We start from the raw sequence: 15,610 nt of genomic DNA, 5'->3' as shown, positions 1-15,610 counted from the left end.
CTTAATTTTAATTCCTCTGTTTTATAATCATTAATTATTTTTACTAGTAAACATAATTATTAATATTGTTAATAATAATTATAAAAAAGTTATTAATTATTAATTACAGTTGCTTATATTATACATACTAGCTATACACTCTCCTTCTTGCAATTATATTCTATATGTTACATAATTGGCAATTATATAACTAGTTTCTAATTGCAAAATGCAATGCAAGTGCAAAAGTTTTCCGCAACGAAGAATATTTATTACGGCGGAAACTTATTAGCACAAAATATGGAATTATCAGCACATCTCGTAGCACGCTAATGGCGCTAGCACGCACGTGCCATGCGTTACGCTACACCGCTAATGGCAGCTGCCAAAAGTTTTTTCATCTCAAAAGCGTGTGTATGTGTTTTCTGCAGGGTTGGGAAAGTTACTTTATAACAGTAACTCGTTTCCGTTACCGTTATTTTTTCTAAAAAGTAACTCGTTACCGTTACTCGTTACTAATTTTAAAAAGTAACTCGTTACCGTTACAGTTACTAAAAAGTAACGAGTCGTTACAATTTCCGTTACTTTTTTACAATACAAACTAATAAATTATTTTGCATAAGAAAAACTTTTAAAAAATTGTAAGCAAGATTTCATTCAAGGTTTATTACAAAATAAATGATTAAATTTTATCGAAATTCTTTATTAATTTTTAATAAAATTTGTTGCTCCATAGTATCATCATTTAAATGCCCTCTTTGTGGTGTTAATACAGAGCCACCGATGCTAAACATTCTTTCTACGGATGCACTGCTTGGTAGAGCTGTATTATATTTAATAAAAAGTTTTTTAAGTTTTGGATAGTCGTTTAACATTTCTATATTACAATTATTTGATTTTAAAAATCGTTGCAATTCTTTTTGTTCAGATTCATTTTGCACCGTTTTTTGCTCAAAAATGAAAAAATCATCGTGATCGTCAGATTTTCCAGCTTTTAAAGAATTTTCAGTTGATCGGATTCCCAATAAATCCTCCAAGTAATTTTCAGCACGTTTTCGTTTTTCTCTGGTTAACCAGTTTAACTTAAATTTTGGATGTAAACATGCTGCTATTATTAATTCTTTTGTTTCAAATATTGTAAGAAATCTAAAATCAAATATAGTAAATTAAGCGACATTGTTTGTTTTATTGAAATTAATACTTTTGAATCAATAGTTTAAAATAAAATAATATTTTTCAATTAAATCCTTATTTAAAATTAAATAACATATGTATTAATCAAATTAATAAGTTACCTTTTATTTAAACCTTGCTGAATAGCTTCAACTAATGAATGGCAATCTATAAGGTCAGATTTATTGAGATTTTCTAATTTTCGTTGCAAGGTACTTTGAACTGGTAGTAAATGAGAGCTCTGCTTTTCCGAAAAGATAAAGCTCTCATTGGATATCGCGCGTCGCGTCATCGCACTGGTCTGCAAGAGCCATAAGTTGATCAATCACATTGAAGCATTTTTACAACATAATAAGAATGCTAATTGGTCGATTTGCTTACGGCTTTACGGTTAAGATAAAAATTTTATCACGCACAATAGCAAGAATAATATCTTAAATAAATCAAAAAATTTGAAAAAAGTAACGATAAAAGTAACTGTTAAATTCGTTACTCGTTACCGAAAAATGTAACAAAGTTACTTTTTCCGTTACAAATAAAATTTGTAACGCCATTACCGTTACAGTTACCGAAAAAAAGTAACTGTAACGGTAACGGCGTTACAAGTAACGCGTTACTTCCCAACCCTGGTTTTCTGATTTTTTATTTGCGCGACTTTCCCTCAGATTTGTGCATATATTTTGTAGATTTGAATGTATTTTTAAACCAATAAATTGCCGGTAATATATCGCTCGAAAAGCGCATTTGTAATGTCGAAAGCATGATGCGACACATCGTAATAATTAAAAAAGTATGAAAGTTAATTATTTTTCCATGTTTTTAAAATATAATTTATCAAATTTCTTAATTTAATGGATAAAATATGTATTGATGTATATCTGCGCGTGCGTGCGTGCGTGCATGTAATTCTCTCTATGCAATGCATTTCTTTTTAAGAATAATTCAATATTTAATTTAGAATTAGAGTAAAGAATTAAAAATTATAAAAACAAGACACAGAATTTTCTTAAGTGTACAAAACATGCATATGAAGAACTCTGATCTATAAAATATTTGTAGCTTAAAATAAGACAATTAAATTTAATAATGATCTGCTAAAAACAATTATATTAATAACTTGATTAATACAAATTCACATAATAAAATATAATTAAAATTATACTTGAATAAACACAAATACACAGTAAGCCATTCGACTAATCATATTTGGATATTCTCGAAAAAGGCAGGTTGGATTTATATCTAATGTAATTATATAATTGTATTCATTAATTTTTCACAAATAACAAAAAATAATTTATACAGCTATAATTTTCTATAAGATAATATATTGATCGTTCTTAATTTTAAGTAATTTCTTCATTTTTAAACTTTTCTTATCTTTAACATATTTTTATTATATTCTTATTATTTTATTATTTTATTTATATATTTTATTATATTATTATTTTATTATACGCAACTTTCGTAAAAAAAAATACTTTATTATGACATTTCTTGCATTAAGAAATCCCGAAATATGATTCTTAATTTACGCATCAGAAAAGCTTCGAACCTCTTTTATCAAGCAAAATTTTAAAATCGTAAAAATTTATATGCGACGAGGCGATGTAAGCAATTGCCGTAGCAATAAGTGATTTAACAAATTTCCTTTTGATTCATGATAAAATCGACAAACATACGTATTTTTTTCATGCCTTTGTTATTGAAACTCCAAATAATTCCAAATAACGCATACAATGTTTCTGACATCGAAAAGTAGCAGATTATCTGTTTTGATAATTTTATTATTAGAGTATGTTTCCGTATTCCGTTCATATGAATATGTTTCGTAAAAGTTGTAAAACATATATATTTTTTATAGTAGACAGTTCGCTACGAAAGAAAATTGATTTATTGATTGCTTTTAATTGATCCGATCAAATGTTACAGCTACGTTGCATTGGTTCGATGGAGTCTTTTAACTATTTTTGTTAAGCAAACTCAGAATTATAAATCAAGTCAATAATAACCGAGTTTTCTCTACGATTCTCTCTCCATTTTCGTCACAATTTGGGTCGAGCTCAAATATAGAAAATCTTGGGAATGTATTATCGCGGACAGAAGCAAACGAGTGATGCGAAGAGACGGGATAGTTCAAGTCACGTAGTGAATATCAAATGCATTTGAACGCTTGCCAAAATTTTTGGGTCGTATTGTTAGAGCAAATTTGCAAGAAGTAGAAGGAGAATCGGTTTTCAACTGATAGCAGTTATAATAATGTTTTGATCGACGATTTGACGAAGTATAAAAATACTCTACTTGGTTCTGTTTGTATAGGATGATTCATTCGGGACATATGATTATATCGAGCGTTTTTAACTAATTGTAACATTGATCGAAATCTCAAAAATTTATACGTTTTCTCGAAGAAAAAAAAATGGGCTTTATGTAATTATATAAAATCGTATATAATAACATTTGATGACATATGTAATTTTATATGATCGTATATGATAATGTCTGAAATTTGGCGCGATATAATCTTATATAATCATATTCGGCCAGATCTGCTTTTATATAATAGCTTTGGCACTAATTAATTTGTCTCATTATTCTGTACATAGAAGTATTACGGTAAGATTATCAAAAACTAAAGATTTTACGAGATATTTAATTTTTTATATCAAAATATGTCAGATTAAAATATAAAATAACTCAAAAAGTACTTAATAAAGAAATACTTTATTATAGTGTTTTGGAGAGCTCTCGATGTCATCTACAAGAATGCTAAATAAAAAATTCGGGTTTCCATTTAAGATTTTAAAATTGACCTTCACATGACCTTCAAATGACCTTCAAATGATTTTCCAAGGTCAAATCATTGTCACCATCTTATGGTCCCCTTGAAGCCACACAACTTTTGTTTGAAACATTTTTCGATTTAACGCAGTGTTTCTGAGATATTTGAGTGGGTCCTTTAAAATGGGTCACCCTGTATAACTAGATCATATCGTGTCAAAATTTAGATTTAATGTATTGCGTCTTTCGGATTTAATTATATATTATCTTATATAATTATACAAGTTCATTTTTTCTCGGATGCTCATAAGTAAACATTTTTTTTTTTTTTTTTGCACGGTCAAATATTTTTAATATTTTATTATTCCGTAATTCAAAGACACAAATGTATCAAGAAAAAAAACATATTAAGGAAGAACCGATTTGTTTCCAATATATTCGCCTAACAATTTTTTATAAAACTTCATTTAAAATGGAATAAAGCATTATAATAAATATTTTAACATCCATTTTTAAAAATAAATAATTTAACTTTAATTTGCGTCAAACTTTTCATTTATTATGAAAAACATATTGATAAAATTTCTAAATGTCAACATATATGTTATGTTTACATATAAAATGTGTACAGATTTGTATAGATATATATATAATATATACACTTCACGTTATGTATGAATTAGATATCAAAAATTGTTTAAGATGCTGGAAACTCAGATAATTTACACTGATATAGCACTGAACAGATTAATATAATAATAATATAGAATAGGCTTTTACATCAGCTGGGATAAGTTCAATAATTAGAGCACCAATCAATTTGATAACGCAAATAATTTAATCTAACGCGAGAAGAAGAGTTTTACTAGACCTCTAGGTGTGGTATAAATGCATTCATATTTCTCATATGCCGTACTAGGTTAGTGGGACCAGCTATTTTACGATTCTTGTTGTACTAAGCTTCGCCAATCTAGGCAAGTGATTTTTTCCGGTGCTCTTGCTGTATTCCGATTGCGATTTGACTATGAAAACTTCATGCATGTAGGCGCGCTACTTCTCGTGAGAGTGTTTGCAGTTTTTTTTTTTTTTTTTCAGCGCATTAGTCGGTGAGAAGCAATAAGCCGCGATAGCCGATTAAAACGAATGCTGATAAGCGATCGGCTGCGAATTTGTCACAGTCATGCGAACCAATATATTATCTGTATTGATAAGCCCACTGCGATAATAAATTGACGTCTTATCCGCTATTCTAGAAGTCGTAAATGTAGAACTCGTTCGTTGCACTTAGGAGTGTTTTTGGCATACTTCTACGATGATAAGGAGATTGCACATTCTATATTTGCAAGCCTAAAGGAGATATCTAAACTCGCATGGAATGATCGAGTTGCGTAATAGATCTAGGCAATGGGAGAAGTGTTACACGAGGAGTAGTGCATATATATTTGTATACATACAGGGTGTGCCATAAAAAACAAATAATTGTTTAAAAAAATACATTGTAAATAATTTTCTTAAAAACAATTTTTTTTTTATACTAATTGATTTGTCTCATTATTCTGTACATAGAAGTATTACGGTAAGATTATCAAAAACTAAATATTTTACGAGATATTTAATTTTTTATATCAAAAGATGTCAGATTAAAATATAAAATAACTCAAAAAGTACTGAATAAAAAAATAGTTTATTATAGTGTTTTGGAAAGCTCTCGATGTCAGCTACATGAATACTAAATAAAAAATGGGGATTTCCGTTTAAGATTTTAAAGTTGACCTTCACATGACCTTCAAATGATTTTCCAAGGTCAAATCATTGTCACCATCTTATGGCCCCCTTGAAGCCACACAACTTTTGTTTGAAACATTTTTCGATTCAACGCAGTGTTTCTGAGATATTTGAGTGGGTCCTTTAAAATGGGACAATCTGTATAATACGTATAGAGAAAAATAGAGAAAAATATTAGCATAAGAAAACAAAATTTATTTAAACATATGTATAAACAAACATATGTATACGCTATTAATATATATGCGCAAATTAACTTATTGTATTAATTCACCTTAAACGAGGTCTTCATTTGGTATAAACACACATATTGACAAAAATTTTATGTTTTTATATTAAATACAGAGCGATTAAAAAGAAAATACAAATTAATTTGCCAGAAATTATAGAATTAATTTTAAATAAAAATTTATTATATATATTTAATATTATATAAATAAAAAGCTATCGTTGATATGGATGATTTAATTAATATTATTAATATTTGCTATTCTATAAATGTTAAAATGCTTATGTCTTAAAAACTGTTAAAAATAAAAAATATGTTATGACATTTCTTACATAAATTTATGATTTAATTGCAAAATATTTGCATTTTTTTTTTTAAGGTTACTTTTATGATATTATTTTTAACTTACTCATAATTTCTCTATGAAATATATAATTTCTCTATGAAAAAGGGCAGAATATTAGAAAAAAAGCAACTATTTGTATGACAGGCAAATAATTAGAATCTTTACTCTATATAAACAGCTTGATAAATTTTAAAAAAAGATATCAGGATGAGCTGCTTAAAAGCGGCGCAAATATTCGTGCGACAAATGTGCAATTATTTACATGCCATGAAATCATAATTAGTCGCCTTCTTTATATGCTCGGTCGCATACCAGCTCTCCTCCACGTTTAGCGAATTAAAATGCGTCCCGTATCGTCCCATATCGGACCAGCACCGTTAACATATGTGTGCGTGTGTGTCTATCTATTAAATTTATTCTAAAACGCACCTCTCGGGTTAGTATGTCACGATTTGTCGTCCGATGTATGCAAAGCATGTTCTGGGAAGGTCATAGCTTGTCTGATAGATAGCCTTTTTTTTCTGAATCGAAGCATTAAGGAATTATTAACTGTTTAATGATTTAAATAAAAACATAAGCAATATTTTAAAAATCATGAATTTTAGACAATCCAATTTATAATTTTAGAACGTGCCAATTAATAATCAGGAGATTTTAATATATAAAATATTTAAATATAAAATATTTAAATATATTATTTAATATATAAAAATATTGTTAAACCAAATATAAAATATTTGTTGCCATAGAAATGCGATTATAAGAGATTATAAGAGATATAAAGTAATCGTTGAAAATTATCCAAACTTGAAGAAAATTTCTGATTTTTTTGCAAGTAAAGCCCGATGTAAAGAACAATTTACTCCATATTTTTTATTTATTTATTCTATTAATTATTAAATATAACATTATATATAGTTTATCAATTTTACAATCAACGATTAATATTTTGTTTATTATGATTATATTAGGTGTACAACTTTGCTTCCGCCGTTTTTTTGTTTTTTTTCGAAATTCGAGGCTTTATTGTAAAAAACTGGTTATTGCTTGTTGAGTCACTCCCAATGATCGTGCCAATTCTTTTTGACTTTGACTCGAGTCTTCATTAAGTAATGCCTCCAATTCTGCATCTTCGAAAACCTTCTCTCTTCCACCGCTATGCCGGTCTTCGACGTGAAAATCACCGTTCTTGAAGCGTTGAAACCACTCGCGACACGTTCTTTCACCAATAGCGGCTTCACCATAAGTATTTGAGAGCATTCGATGAGCCTCGGCCGCAGATTTCTTCATATTGAAGCAGAAAATTAAAACCTCCCGCAAATGACGAGAATTTGGCTCGTAAACTGACATTTTCAATCGAGAATAACTTTATGATGCGGACACAAATCGACTAATGTTTCTAGGGGGTTATGTTGACAGATGCCCAAGTTTATCGCACGACGTCTATGATGTATTTATTTCGACCACTACTTACCGCTAAAGCCATCTATAGGAAAACGGCGGAAGCAAAGTTGTACACCTAATAAATGCTAAATGAACAGCTTGTTTTTACAAGACAAATAGGAAAATAATATATGCGTGTCTAACAGTATGTATTGTAATACATCACACACATATACATCTCAATCATCAAAGTCCGTATTCCTAAAAACACCAGCATTCATTCCGGACTTGTTAGATCCTTACAAATACCATATGATCGTAGTTAAAAAGTGCAAAAGTGTGTAACGGGTGAAAAAATGGCCGAGGTCGTTTTGTTGTATGATCAGGAAACGGTATAATACGAACGAGAAGGGAATGACAAAGTAATCCATGAATGAACTTACGCAGCTGCGAACGTACCCACGCTGAATACTAGACGAGTCACCGATGTCATAGCCGGATTCTATCTATAGGAGTTCGCATTAGAATATATATATATGTATATAATGATGCTTAACGGGACATGAAGTATAAGCGGCTAATATTCCAGAAACGACATGTAAATTTCTAAATCTCTTCCTTGACACTGTACGGGAAAGAATAAGTTAGAAAGCTACACTTAAAATCTCAAAAAGAAGAAAGCCTTAAAATTGAACTCATACAGATATTTGGACAAAAACATTTATAAGAAAACGCCTGCGTGAAATTAATATTGTTCATTAATATAAATTGATTATATAATCTAATTATTACACGTACATTTATTACATTTTAACTAAAAATTATTTATCGCTTAAAACTGTGTTTAATTTTACCTGAACGCAAGCCATTCGGATTAACTGAAACTGACGCAGTTCGATTAGAATGCTCTTGAATATTTTTACTACTTTCTAATAAGATCTATGTATCCATTCATAACCTACCTACATTAACATTCTGTCAAAGACATGATGATGATAGATCGTCCGGTTACGTGTCGCGGACGTGTACTAAAGTCGAAAGCGAGACGGAGAGGACGATATATTGCTGCGACGGAAGGGATAGGAAGATACTGCATAACGGGTCTTCCTCAGTAGGTCGATACATGCAATAGTATTGACATCAATTAAGACGCCGTGGAAAATGCATTTATACGTATACATTCCGTCCTCTATAATGTCTGACAATTTTTTCCCACCCACGATGGAAGATCACCCACCGAAAAATGACGCGCTAAAAAAAAAAGAAGCGATCGTGATAAAGAATAAAGATAAATTTCATTAACTTGCACTTCACGGATCACTTTCCTTTTGATATATTGGGTGATTGCATAAGTTCGTGCCCGATTTAAATATACACTTCAATAGATTATATTTTAGAGATAACACTTTTATTAATCAATTATATAGTCTCCATTCTTTTCTACAATGGTTTTCCAACGATTTATAAGCTTGTCGATTCCATTTTTGAAGAAAGAACTTGGTTTTTCTTGAAAAAAGTTTGTAAGGTGGTTTTCGACAGCTTCTTCGGAATTGAGATTCTTGCCATTTAAACTATTCTGCGAAGACCGGAACAGATAAAAATCTGAAGGCGCAATATCTGGAGAATATGGCGGGTGCTGCAGAATTTCCCATTGCAACTCCTGCAGTTTTCCTGCAGCTTATTCCTTTCAGTCGGGAGATGCGGCACCCACGTATCAAGCTTGGAAATGTATCCAAGCTTTTTTAAATGACGAAAAGCGGTTGAATTATCGATGTTCAGCCTCTCAGCAATATCCTCAGTTGTAATCCTTGGGTTTCTTTCCACTAAGGCATGCACAATGTCATCATCGATGCCAGAAGGCCGTCCAGAGCGGGGTTGATCCTCCATGTTAAAATCACTATTTCGAAATCTGCCAAACCACTTTTTGATTGTTCGGAGAGCAGGAGCGCGGTCCAAATAAACGCTTTGAATATTTTTTTGTGCAATCCCAACACTCACGCTTTTCCGAAATTCATATAGCATTACATGCCGCAAATGCACCTTTTCGTTCTCCATTTTTAATGATTTCTCTTATGCACAAATGGTCTTATCTGAACAATGTCTGACGCTAAATTGACATAAGACAACGTCATCTATTCGGTGTAATGCAACAATTACCACACGAAACCAATAGAACTCCGCCATGCAGTAACTTAATGCCATCTATGAAAATCGGGCACGAACTTATGCAATCTTATATAGGTGCATTCCTAAGTAATATACGTTTTGAATTATGTGACACTCTCTCTCTCTCTCTCTCTCTCTCTCTCTCTCTCTCTCTCTCTCTTTTGGTTTCTGAGATATGCGACTTTTGAAATTTCACAATTTTCGCACATCAATTTTCATTTACTTGTATCATCTTTTCTATGTATTTATATTTTTTTGTTTACATTTGCTTATTATGGATTATCAGTACGCTTCAGGATCATTGTTTTGTTTCATTAAGAATTTCAAAATATGTACAGTTTGCTATGAATTCTTCGCCATTATTATAGATAGAGATAAACTTATTATTTTCTTTAACATCGTGTTATACGTGATTTGTTGTAAAATAAAACTATTAAATACATGATTTGAAACTTTCCGCACAAAGGAAAGTTTTAGATAAATGATTACGTAATTGCATATTTAAATCATTAAAAGTGAATATTCAATAATGATAAAAACCTTTTGAAAATTATTGAAAATTATGATTTTGAAAACATGTAGCAAGATTATATCAAGATATATGTCAAGAGGAAAATGACCCCCTCGTGCGATATATAAATTAATGTCAAGATTTACCGAAATTGGATCGCGATTTTGATGATTTTACCAGTGTTTATATCGTGACTCCTTCCATCGAAACATTGTAAATCATTTACATATCGCTTCTCTAGCATTACACGCGCAACTCTGTAATATTCTATGCTTTTACCGGGACTGATAAATCGTCGTTATATATAAATGGTGATTTGCAAATCGTCAGTAAAACATGTCACGAGCAAACGAATTCACAATAGTCACTGCCAAGCGAATGGATTACGAGAACTCGTGAACGCTTATTACGCATCCTTGAAATTTTTTTTATACTTATCTGCGACTTCCGGAGTATCTGGTTATATTATTGCAATGCAAAATTGAATTCTCTGAAAAAAATTTGCATGTAGAAAATATGATATAATATATAATCAATGACTGATAATTCCAGAGAGAAAATACCTATACAGGAAGAAATAAATCAAGATTTTAAAATAAAGTTTTTTTTACGCAAAATTTTTTTTTTTTTTTTAGATAATCCATCTTTTTACGTCAAACTGGAATATCTTCACAAGTGTTTCAGTTGTTGATCATGATAATTACTATATCTAGATCTCTATAAAAAGAGATATATCTCTTATATAAAATAATAATTATATAATAATTTATATATATATATACATGTTTTTTAAAGAAAGAATAGTGTCTTGCTATTTATATATAATTACCAAATTAGACATGCTTGAGTCCGTTTTTTGTAAAGATGCATGAAATTCGCATTTCATTTTCATGTTAAATCATTCCGGAAATACGATTAAAAAAAAGTAGTCCCGCGCAAGCGCGGGATATTTCTGCGGAAGCGCGGGAAGTTTTCTCTAATTTGTTTTCACCGGCAATGTATGTCAAGTAACATTAATGTTGAGTGCCCATTAAAACATTATATACATTCCTGCGATAAAGCAAGTAAGCAAACCAATGCAATCGATTAGCTTCAACATCGTAGCGAACAGTGCCGCGTGAGTGTCTCTACATATTCGAATGAGAGGCGAAGGTATGCGATAAAGAACCAAATGTCAGCGACATGACAATTCAATCTTGTATACTATGCACGTAATAAAAAGAATAGACATCATTAGTAGTGATAAAAAGTGAAAGTTTATTTTTTTAAATATATTCCAAAAGTTTTGGATATTTTCAAATATATTCCATAATTATTTACATTAACAAAGTCAATCAAAATTTTTTTCCAAGAAATTATGTATACAGGGTGTCCCATTTTAAAAGACCCACTCAAATATCTCAGAAACACTGCGTTAAATCGAAAAATGTTTCAAACAAAAGTTGTGTGGCTTCAAGGGGGCCATAAGATGGTGACAATGATTTGACCTAGGAAAATCATTTGAAGGTCATGTGAAGGTCAACTTTAAAATCTTAAATAGAAACCCTCATTTTTTATTTAGTATTCATGTAGCTGATATCGAGAGCTTTCCAAAACACTATAATAAACTATTTTTTTCATCAGAATTTTTTGAGTTATTTTATATTTTATAATCTGACATCTTTTGATATAAAAAATTAAATATCTCATAAAATAGTTAGTTTTTGATAATCTTACCGTAATACTTTTATGTACAGAATAATGATACAAATCAATTAGTATAAAAAAATAATAGTTTTTAATAAAATTATTTACGATGTATTTTTTTAAACAATTATTTTTATTTTTTTTTTTTTGCACTAATTGATTTGTCTCGTTATTCTGTACATAAAAGTATTACGGTAAGATTATCGAAAACTGAATATTTTATGAGATATTTAATTTTTTATATCAAAATATGTCAAATTAAAATATAAAATAACTCAAAAAGTACTTAATAAAGAAATACTTTATTATAGTGTTTTGGAAAGCTCTCGATGTCAGCTATAAGAATGTTGAATAAAAAATTCGGGTTTCCATTTAAGATTTTAAAGTTGGCCTTCACATGACCTTCAAATGATTTTCCAAGGTCAAATCATTGTCACCATCTTATGGCCCTCTTGAAGCCACATAACTTTTGTTTGAAACATTTTTCGATTTAACGCAGTGTTTCTGAGATATTTGAGTGGGTCCTTTAAAATGGGACATCCTGTATATATGTATATTTGAAAATAACATATAATTATACTTAAATTTTTTTTATTGAATTATGAATAAATACAAATATAATATATACAAAGTTATGTTGCATTATAATTAAATAAAATAATGAATTGGAATATTATGTCTTTTTGATGCTCATGTGGATTATACTCGAAGAAACAAAAATTTTCCAAGGCTCTTTTAATCAAAAGATATCAATTAGAGATTAGCGGTCCAGAATGTAAATATAACAAAAGTTCAAAGAGCGACATATAAAATATGTTGAACGATTTGAAAATAAACTGGTTGCTGATGTCGATCTAGAAGAATATTGAAAATATTGAAGTACCGAATAGATATATTTGTTGGACCAGCGACAAAGTGGATTCTTCTAAATAAATAAATAAGAATATCTCCGGCAAAGCTCATGTTATTATTTGCATTTGGTTGATTCACTTTAATCCGATTGCATGGACTCTCGCAGCCGTTAACAATCCTGAAGATACGATTATACCACAATAGAACATCTTCAAGGTAGAGGCACAATCTGGTGAAAGAGATGGCAATAAACTTCTATCTCGTCCCTCCACCATGCAGAAGGAATGGCGCAGAGAAGGAGAAAAAATTTCTGATGGTCATGCGTTTTATTTTTTCCTCTGAAAAACCAGTCGTCGCGCATCAGCGACGAAGAGACAAGAGTTGCAGTTTGCCAGCAAGGCTGTTGCCGCGAGGCAAGCAAGGACGAACTTTTTGTCGTGCGTCATAACCAACGATGACAGCAACGTGGATCACGCTTTTGGGTCTAAACATCCAAGATTCACGCAAATCCGTTTCCCATGACACGCACACGCAACGCGAGTCAGTTAGCTACGATTCTATTTTTTCATCTTTCATGCTTATCGAGGCTCATCTAGCATTCAAGTTTATTGATCTATAATAAACTGTGCTCGGATTTTAAGTTTTAGGTAAAAATTTAAGAAATGAAATTTATATTTATAGATATTTCTAGAAATTATGTTTTTTAATAAAATTATATCACACTTTTGACGATAATATGTCAAATTTTGAATAGTCTCTTTTTAATAATAAATAAAAATCAAATTCGCGAAAGTGTGATTTAGAAAATTGATACATCCGTTTTACAAATAATTGATAATGTCTTTCATTATAACACAGTAGATTTTTCTTACGATTTTGTTTTTCCATAAGCAGCCGATGCGAATAATAAAGAGAAAAAATTATAATTTATTAATATAAAAAGTTTTATGACTTTTATAGTTAATGAATAAATTTAATGTGACGTTAAAATTATTATAGGCAATCAAATTGTCTACAAATTATCACCATCGCACTAAATCCGACAAAATTTGTTCCATAGCTTTCACGTTTTACAATATGTTTGACATAGAAAATGTATAGTAAGTTTTTTTTGTATAGAAAACTCTTATCGCAGATCTATAAGATGGGGGCACATGTAGGTGGTCGATAAATGAATATGGGCACAGTCATAATAATTATTTTGTTAAAGTCAATTGTAAAAATACAGGAAGTGTATGATACATATTTATTATTTCATTTGTAATATATGCAAAAACAAGAATTTTTTAAAGGTCTTTTGCTTTAGGACTTATTAAATTTTGATGTATATTAATTATTGCGTATTTATATATGACACATTAATATAATGTATATATCTTTTAATTATATGTTAATCTATTTATTAGAAAAATTATATTTACGTAGAAAATAATTAAAACATACTTGCAAAAATTATATTTTATATATATGCAGGGTGTCCCATTTTAAAGAACCCACTTAAATATCTCAGAAACACTGCGTTAAATCGAAAAATGTTTCAAACAAAAGTTGTGTGGCTTCAAGGGGGCCATAAGATGGTGACAATGATTTGACCTTGGAAAATCATTTAAAGGTCATGTGAAGTTTAACTTTAAAATCTTAAATAGAAACCCCCATTTTTTGTTTAGTATTCTTGTAGCTGATATTGAGAGCTTTCCAAAACACTATAATAAAGTATTTTTTTATTAAGTACTTTTTGAGTTATTTTATATTTTAATCTGACATATTTTGATATAAAAAATTAAATATCTCATAAAATAGTTAGTTTTTGATAATCTTACCGTAATACTTTTATGTACAGAATAATGATACAAATCAATTAGTATAAAAAAATAATAGTTTTTAATAAAATTATTTACGATGTATTTTTTTAAACAATTATTTTTATTTTTTTTTTTTTTGCACTAATTGATTTGTCTCGTTATTCTGTACATAAAAGTATTACGGTAAGATTATTGAAAACTGAATATTTTACGAAATATTTTATTTTTTATATCAAAATATGTCAGATTAAAATATAAAATAACTCAAAAAGTACTTAATAAAAACATACTTTATTATAGTGTTTTGGAAAGCTCTCGATGTCAGCTACAAGAATACTAAATAAAAAATGGGGGTTTCCATTTAAGATTTTAAAGTTGACCTTCACATGACCTTCAAATGATTTTCCTAGGTCAAATCATTGTCACCGTCTTATGGCCCCCTTGAAGGCACACAACTTTTGTTTGAAACATTTTTCGATTTAACGCAGTGTTTCTGAGATATTTGAGTGGGTCCTTTAAAATGGGACACCCTGTATATATACAATATTATTTACAAATGTATTTAACAATAGACAGATTAGTTCGATGAAATCTATAATTAAATATCATAAGTCATAAATAATAATTGTGTGTTAAAACAAAAAGTTAGATTTAAAAAATGATATTGACGTAAAGTAAATCATATGGAGATTTCTCCCTAACAGTTTTCTTGAGTAAACTGAAAATGTGATCTAAACAAAGTAATACAAGAAAATTTAGATATACCATTAATAATCCAACGCGCACTTTCTTTGTATCTCTATTCATTTATAAATAGTGATAACGATAAAAAGTTATTTAGTCACAAAAGAGTTGAAGTTCTTGTATATCTTTTGTTTTCATTAATGTTACAAGTAAAAGAAAGTGCTCGAACCAGG

General features: G+C 29.6%; 1 protein-coding gene and 1 long non-coding RNA gene across 2 annotated transcripts in view; one reads left to right on the top strand and one right to left on the bottom strand.

Annotated features, from left to right (window-relative positions):
- Daam (disheveled-associated activator of morphogenesis-like protein) overlaps nt 1–15,610 on the top strand; it is a 55,619-nt gene that overhangs the window by 10,874 nt on the left and 29,135 nt on the right. The window lies entirely within an intron of this gene.
- LOC138942550 (uncharacterized) lies at nt 8,225–10,683 on the bottom strand. Its single transcript, XR_011448327.1, has 3 exons — nt 10,500–10,683; nt 8,639–8,927; nt 8,225–8,560 (listed from the first exon to the last, which is right to left on the bottom strand). It is a non-coding gene; the product is annotated as an uncharacterized lncRNA (long non-coding RNA).

The sequence above is a fragment of the Polyergus mexicanus genome, unplaced genomic scaffold (assembly GCF_030449975.1).
Source record: "Polyergus mexicanus isolate NDT 795.1 unplaced genomic scaffold, iyPolMexi1.0 SCAF_23, whole genome shotgun sequence".
NCBI classification, from domain to species: domain Eukaryota; kingdom Metazoa; phylum Arthropoda; class Insecta; order Hymenoptera; family Formicidae; genus Polyergus; species Polyergus mexicanus.
Note: the sequence above shows the minus strand (reverse complement) of the source record. Positions and strands in the feature narration are given on the sequence as shown.